This window comes from Balaenoptera physalus, assembly GCF_965194825.1.
Source record: "Balaenoptera physalus genome assembly, chromosome: 13".
NCBI classification, from domain to species: domain Eukaryota; kingdom Metazoa; phylum Chordata; class Mammalia; order Artiodactyla; family Balaenopteridae; genus Balaenoptera; species Balaenoptera physalus.
Window position 1 is genome coordinate 98,198,683 of NC_138892.1, and position 8,203 is coordinate 98,206,885.

The following is an 8,203-nucleotide window of genomic DNA, read 5'->3' on the forward strand; positions in this document are numbered from 1 at the left end:
TGAGCCAAAAGCCGCCTGACGTCAGCGGCACAGTCACCCTTGAAATAGGTGGTGGTGGTGATGGGAGGGGGCACCCAAGGCACCCAACCCGCCCCACCCGGCGCATCAGCAGCTCAGGACGTCCCAGGGCGCGGGGGTAAAGAAAGGAGTCAGAGGGGACTGCTCAGTATCCGTCCTGCCAGCTGTCACCCCCAGGAGGGAGCCACACCTGCCCTTGCCCCGGGCACTCCCGTGCGCCCAGGGCAAGGGCTAGACAGCTCGCAGCGCCTGAGTGATTCCTGGGTCCTGGGACCCCTGGGAAGCTAGGCCCGGGAGAGGAGGAGCTGGCCACCCTCTCGGATGTCTTCAGCCAAGGCAGGTGAAGCCAAGGAAAGCCTCCTCCCTGGGCCCAGAGTCAGCTCTGCAATTCCGCCAGTCAGAGCTCTCCCCAGACGGGCACCGTGAAGGCTGCCCCAGTGCGGAGAGACGGGGAGATGGTTCCCTCTCTACTTTCCTACCTCTCTTAAAGCCTTGACAATGCAGGTGGAGGAGAATGTGGATGCCAGATAAAATTATGAAATAAAGGAATTTGCCTTTGGTGTCTGGTTCCCCCTCCCTCCGCTGCCCACTCCTTGGCCATGATCAAGCCAATCCCACTGAAACTTGTCTTTATTGACTTGTCAAACAACCCCTGAGTGGCTGCCGCCTGGGTGCTGGCCTCAGGCAAGGCTCTACCCCACTGCCTGGCAGGAGAGCGCTGTGTGCTTTTAAGGTGCTGCTTGGTTAGCACACTGGTCAGCTAACCTGGGATACTATGCATGTAATGAACGGGGAAGGCCTAGGGCTCCAGCCTTCTCCTCACGTCTCCTCACACCGCAGGTTTCCAGTCTTTTTAAAGGTGACTTTTTGGAGACAGTGCCTCCACTTTTGTTAGGTTTTTATTTCTCTCTCTCAAGAAACCACAGCCAATGTGTTGAGTCCTGGAACACTTCCCTTGAGGCCTGCAGCTCAGGTCCACGGGCTCCTCTCCCAGGCTCCTAGGCATGCATGTGCATGTGTGTGTGTCTGTGTGTGTGTGTGTGTGATTGCCAGGGACTGGGAATGACAGTGCTTTTTAGTGTGTGCCATCTGCTAAATCAGGTCTCCTCTCTTGACCACAGTTTTCTCATCTGTTGAAGGAGGAAGTTGAACTAGTTCAGCCTTGTCCCCTAGATGTGTCATTCAAGCCACGAAGGTCAGCCGCATGTGTAATTTAAATTTTCTAGCAGCCACATTAAAAGAAATAAAAAGAAACAGGAGGAATTAATTTTAATGATGTATTTTATGTAACCTAAGAGACCCCAGACATTATCATTTCAACATTTAATAATATTTTTAAAAATATTAATGAACTGCTTTACATTCTTTTTTTTTTCAAACTACATCCTCAAATGCCCAGGATGTGTTTTATGCTTCCAGCCCTGACCAGATTGGACCAGCCCTGGACCAGCCTCCAGCCCTGGACCAGCCGTTTCTAAGGGCTCTTCAGGCACTGGCATTTTAGGGGTCTGGATCACCAAGGCTAGGGTGAGGTTCATGGCATCAAGAAAAAGATGTCAAATCGGAGGAGGGAGTGAAAGCAGAGGGCTCATGACTTTGGGGATTTGCCCCACATCCCCCTACCGCCGACGTCCACAAGAAACTCGGGGAAACCTAATGAGAAAGGAGTGCATGTGTTTTGTTTTTCCTATTGCTCCTCCTTCTCTAGTGCCGGCTGTCTGGCTGGCTGGCGGGTCCAGGGCTGCGTGCAGGAGAGCTTTGTGGGGATGCCTGCTTTGAAGCCCTGCCCATGGTCGCCTGTACCCATTAGCCTCCACCTTTCTGTTGATGTCAGATTTCCCACCTTGTCCTCCTAGCACTCTCCCTTCTACCCTCCTTTCCTCCTCTCATCCCTTTATCCATAGCCAGCCCAGCGTCAAGCCAGGACTGGGGCGAGGCACTCAGGGCACAAAATTTAAGGTGACACTAACACAGCCCTGAGAGTGGGCGCCTTCTTAAAATCTGAGCCCTGGGGCTTCCCTGGTGGCGCAGTGGTTGAGAATCTGCCTGCCAATGCAGGGGACACGGGTTCGAGCCCTGGTCTGGGAAGATCCCACATGCCGCGGAGCAACTAGGCCCGTGAGCCTGCGTGTCTGGAGCCTGTGCTCCACAACAAGAGAGGCCGCGACAGTGAGAGGCCCGCGCACCGCGATGAAGAGTGGCTCCCGCTTGCCGCAACTAGAGAAAGCCCTCGCATAGAAACGAAGACCCAACACAGCCAAAAATAAAATAAAATAAATAAATAAATAAATAAGATATATCTTTAAAAAAAAAAAAAAATCTGAGCCCTGGGTGCCTTGCACTGCCCCAGGATCCTTGCGGGTTCAGCTGTCTGAGAGGTGGGGTGGGACTGGGAGGGAGACTGAGGAGGGCGGGGTAGCTGAGCAATTGTGAGACGCCCCCAAGGAAGACAGGGAGAGACCCAGTAGCTGAAATAATTCATTTGCTGATGGTCCAGAGAACAAGGCTGAGGCCCTTGGAAATCAGTGGGAGAAAGACCGTAAGGGGAGTCTGGAGACCCAGGTACACTCCAACTCAAGTCCTCCTCCTCTGAGTGTCACCTGGCTTCGAGTGACAGGTGGCATTGTTGAGGGACACAGGAGGGAAGCTCAAGTGACTGGAAATGAGAGGAGAGAGTCTCACAATAAGGGCACTTGTTCCAGAGGCTGGAGAGCACCTTCATTCAGCTGCAAGGCCGGCAGAGGTCACTTTCCATGAGGAGGGGCTGGGTCTGCCTCCCTCGGGGAGCCCCAGAACCCGGTCCTTGCTGACCCTTCCCTCACCGCCCAACCATCGCCGCCAGGACCCCATCCTTGATGGCAGGACTGAACCGGGAATGCGGTGGCTCTCCCAGTGCCCTGGTGCTCTGACCCCTTCACCACGGCCACCTCAGCATCTGGGGCTGTAGAACCTCAGGGCAGGGGCTGCCCCTTTCTCTCCCCACACTTCCTCACCAGCAAGATGGAAGGTGCCACCTGCCCACCCCCCGCCCCCCGACCTCCATGAAATCCCATTTAAGAAGCGCAGTGGACTTCCCTGGTGGTGCGGTGGATAAGACTCTGAGCTCCCAATGCAGGGGGCCCAGGTTCGATCCCTGGTCAGGGAACTAGATCCCACATGCATGCTGCAACTGAGAGTTCTCATGCCACAACTAAGGAGCCCATGTGCTACAACTAAGGAGCCTGCAAGCCGCAGTGCAAGCAAATAAACAAATAAATATTTTTAAAAAACCAAATAAGCCTGCTCCCTTGGGAAACCTGTAAGCGAGTGGGCCCTTGTGGAAATGCCAGGTGAGGTTGAGGTGGCCTTTTTTTTTTTTAAAAAAAAGAAGCATCTGAGGAATTCCCTGGCGGTCCAGCAGCTAGGACTCTGATTTTCCACTGCAGAGGGCACGGGCTGATCCCTGGTCAGGGAATCCCACATGCCATGCCGCGAGGCACAGCCAAAAAAAAAGAAGCACCTCAGTTGGAGGAGAAAAACACAGGGTAATTTTATGTCCTCAGGTCATTACACTCATGGAATGGAGGGGATCACTGAACCTCAGCTCCCGCCAGCTTCCTGCTAATCGTGGCTTCTCCATCCAATCACTAAACCGAACAGGAAGCAGCTGAGAGCCAGCTACACACCAAGCATTGCAGGGAATGTAACACACGTATGAGAAAGATGCCACTCCGTCTCTACGGCTGAAAGGAATCTCAACGTTTTTTCAGCCATTTAGCAGCTGGGGATGAACTTCTTTCTATATAACATGCTAGGGAGTCATTAAGAAAACTGCCTTGAAGGAGCTCAGTCTGGAGGAGAGATGGATGTCACGAAACAAAGGTATGCATTGTGTTACATGTTATGCCGAAGGAAGGAACACACGGGGCCACAGCTGGGCATGAAAGGCCGCAGCATTCAGGGTAGCCCTCCCCCCGGGGGGGGGATGAGACTTCAAGGAAGAGTAAGTTTTTCAGGTGGAGCGGGAGGAGGGCGAGTGACAGCCTGGAGGGCATTCCGGGCTGAGAGGACAGACTTTGCAAAGGCACAGAGGTTGTGACAGCCCTGCCCGTCAGTACAGCGACGACACCGAGTGTGGGCAGCGGGAGATGAAACCGGACAAGTAGACAGTGGCCAGCTGGAGTGCGGAGCCCCAGACTCACCCTGGAAGCAGAAGGGCACGGCAGCAGGAAGCAGGTGGCCCACCTGACCTTTGAGAATGTGTGAGATGGGCAGCCCCTCCGGCGACCGGTGTCTTTTTTTAGTTCTTGGCCGCTCTGCATGGCATGCGGCATGTGGGAGGTTAGTTCCCTGACCAGGGATCGAACTTGCATCCTCTGCAATGGAAGTGCGGATTCTTATCCAATGGACCGCCAGGGAAGTCCCAGCAACCGGTGTCCTTATAAGAAGAGGACATGGAGAGATGCACAGGCACAGATGAGGCAGAGACACAGAGGAGGAGGCCACAGGAAGGCAGAGGCAGAGATTGGAGCTACACTGCCACCAGCCAAGGAGCACCAAGGATGGACGACAGCCACCAGAAGCTTCTCCCTCAGAGCTCCAGAAGGAACCAGCCCTGCCCACACCTGGGCTCCAGACTTCCAGCTTCCAGAACCCTGAGAGAGTAAACTTCTGTTGTTCTGGTCTGACATACTTCATTACACAGCCCTGGGAAAGTAAAACACTCTGAAATGGAGATGATTTTGCACCAGCCAGCAGGTCCTGTGAGCTGCTAAGAAGAGCTCGCCTAGGGCAGCAGCAGTCCCAGGCCTTCATCTGGACGTGGCCTTGGTTCCATCCTCCCACCTCCAGGAGACGGAAGCAAAGAAGGGGAGCACGCAGAGGGTAAACACGTGTAGCGCGGGAGACACAACACTTGAGGCCCTGGCATGCAGCCTGTGGGGAACCTGAGCTTGCAGTCAGCACGCTGGCCGAACACCAGCCCTGCCTGTCTCCTGCCTGTCCCTGCCTGTCCTCTGCCTCGTGGGGTCGGGCCATTAAAAATGCCGGGGTTACAGCTCACACTTGCCCACCTGTTCTAGGACTGACTTTAAGACTGCGCTCGTACTCAGGGTCTTGATTCCAAGGAGAGTTATGAGCTGAAGCTGCCATGCGCGCCAGAGAGGTGCCACCAGTGACCCCAAGGCTGGAGTAGAGAATCCCATTCAGTGCCCAGACGGGTTCGGTGACTGAGAAACCCAATGCAGCTGGCAGTGTCCTCTTTCAGCTCCCTCGCACCTGCCCAGCGGATCTGCCCTGACCTATCTCTCTCTCTCTCTCTCTCTCTCTCTCTTTCTCTCTCTCTCTCTCTCTCTCTCTCTCTCTTTCTCTCTCTCTCTCTCTCTTGCTCTCTCGATCTCTCGCTCTCACTCTCTCTGGTTGTACTCAGCCCAGGGCAGGGAGGCAGTGACCAGGGGGGTTCACATTGCAATGAATTTGAATGGCGACCCCTGGGGTCAGGAAGATCTGCTCTGAATCCTACAAACAGCTCCAAGGTCTATTTCCTCATCTGAAAGAAGGAAGTTCATTACATTGAATTCACAGTGTTCACAAGCATCAGATTGAGTTACGCAAGGCGCATAGGAGATATTCAGTAATATGCATCCACTCACTCATGGATTTCCGGCACTGAAGGCAGGAAGGCAGCTTCCTGAGTCTGTACATGAAAGACAGGTAAAACGGTGAAGCTGGCAAAATTGTCCTTCAGTATCTTGCCCTTGTCAGTCCTCTCCCTCATGTCCAGTTACCCGAACGCCCTTATATTTTCCATCGGCTGCTCAATCAAAAAAACTCATTCGAACCACAGTGTCCAAGGACTGAAAGGATTACCTTTTGCCCCTCCTGGGAGTATTTTCTATTAAAAGAAAGGCTTACCAATTCCATTCAGCAGTAAAGAGAAACGAACCACTGGTACATACCACAACATGGATGAATCTCAAAAACAACACACCAAGGAAGAGGAGGAAAGAGTACAGAGTGTATGCTTCCAGTTCTATAGAATTCTAGAACAGGCAGAATTTATCTATGATGAGAGAAAGCAGATCAGTGATTGTCCAGGGCCAGGGGTGAGCGCTGAGGATTTCCTGCCCACTTTTTTGGGGTGATGGAAATGTTCTAGATCTTCATTGCAATGGTTGTTACACAGCTGCATGCATTTGTCAAAACTCAACAAACCATATCTTAAACATGGATGCATATATGTAAATTATACAGCTATGAAAATGATTTTAAAAGAAAAAAAGGAGTCTGTTAAAGAGGTTGATCTTTTTTTTTTTTTTTTTAAATATTTCTTTCTTTCTTTATTTGGTTGCACCAGGTCTTAGTTGCAGCAGGCGGGCTCCTTAGTTGAGAGGTTGATCTTAACACTAAAAGAATGAATCTCTCAGAATAGAATTTTAAGGAAAGTGAAGGATGACAGAGCTGGGCAGAAGAGGACATTTCAGGAGAACGTTTTGGTGGGACAAAATAATTTGGTGTCCCTTCCAGGCAAAAGAAGCTATTTGGGGAATGTGGTTAAGACGCTGAATATTTAGGATGCAATGATCACCCACACTCCTACCTGTTCGTTCTTCACTCCCTGGCTTGAGGCTAGGATATTGAATCATTCAAAAAAGACGTATTGAATATCTCTACGTGCCAGGAACCGTTCCAGAAGGTGGGGAGTCCATCCTGAACAAGACAAAGTCTCCGTGCTCATGGAGCTGACATTTTAGCAGAGGGAAGAAAACAATAAGCAAGTGAGTATGTTATGTTCAGCAGAGTTGGGAGGTAGGGTTGGAGGGAATAGATGCTGTTATACACAGGGGCCAGGACAGCCCTCTGGGAGAAGGCGACATTTAGGCAGAGACCCGAATGTAGTCAGGGAGTGAGCCTTGCGGATCTCTAGGAAAGCAGCCCAGGCAGAGGGAACAGCTGGGCAGGGCCCTGAGCTTGGCACGTTCATGGAACAGTAAGGAGGCCGGAGAAAGGTGCAAGGGAGAGAGTGGGGCAGGAAGAAGGTGCAGATCAAGTCCAGCCTTGGAATCACTGTGAGGTCTTTGGCTTTCACTCTGAATGAGACGGGAAACCGGTAGCGGTGAGGAGGGACATTTTACGAGGGTCACCCTCTCTGTGCTGAGAATGTGCGCTGGTGGGGGGGGTGCTGGGGGCAGGGCTGGACAGTGCAAGGCCACTGCTAGGCAAGGAGGCTGCTTGGAGCAGGCGTAGCAGCGGGAGTAGTAAGAAGTGGCCAGATCCTGGATACATTCTGAGGATACAGCCAACAGGACTTGCTAGTGAATTGGATGTGGGATGTGAAAGAAAGAAAAGGAATCAAGGATGATTCCAAGGTTTGAGGCTTTGGATACAATTGAAAAGAAATTCCTTTGTTCTATGGGTTATCAAGAAACAACTAGGACCCTTATTACTAAATTCTTCTTTAAAGGACCATCTTTTCAAAATAAGAAATGGAACAACCGAATGTTTGGGTTTTTTTCTGATTTCTTTTCTATTTTTTTTTAACATCTTTATTGGAGTATAATTGCTTTACAGTGTTGTGTTAGTTTCTGCTGTAAAACAAAGTGAATCAGCTATATGCATACGTATATCCCCATATCCCCTCCCTCTTGCATCTCCCTCCCACCCTCCCTATCCCACCCCTCTAGGTGGTAACAAAGCATGAGCTGATCTCCCTGTGCTATGCAGCTGCTTTCCACTAGCTATCTTTTTTACATTTGGTAGTGTATATATGTCGGTGCTACTCTCTCACTTCGTCCCAGCTTACCCTTCCCCATCCCTGTGTCTGCAAGTCCATTCTCTACATCTGCGTCTTTATTCCTGTCCTGCCCCTAGGTTCATCAGAACCATATTTTTTTTTTAGATTCCATATATATGTGTTAGCATACGGTATTTGTTTTTCTCTTTCTGACTTACTTCACTCTCTATGACAGAGTCTAGGTCCATCCACCTCACTACAAAAAACTCAATTTTGTTTCTTTTTATGGCTGAGTAATATTCCATTGTATATACATGCCACATCTTCTTTAGCCATTCATCTGTCAGTGGACACTTAGGTTGCTTCCATGTCCTGGCTATTGTAAATAGAGCTGCAATGAACAGTGTGGTACATGACTCTTCTTGAATTATGGTTTTCCCAGGGTATATGCCCAGTAGTGGGATTGCTGGGTCA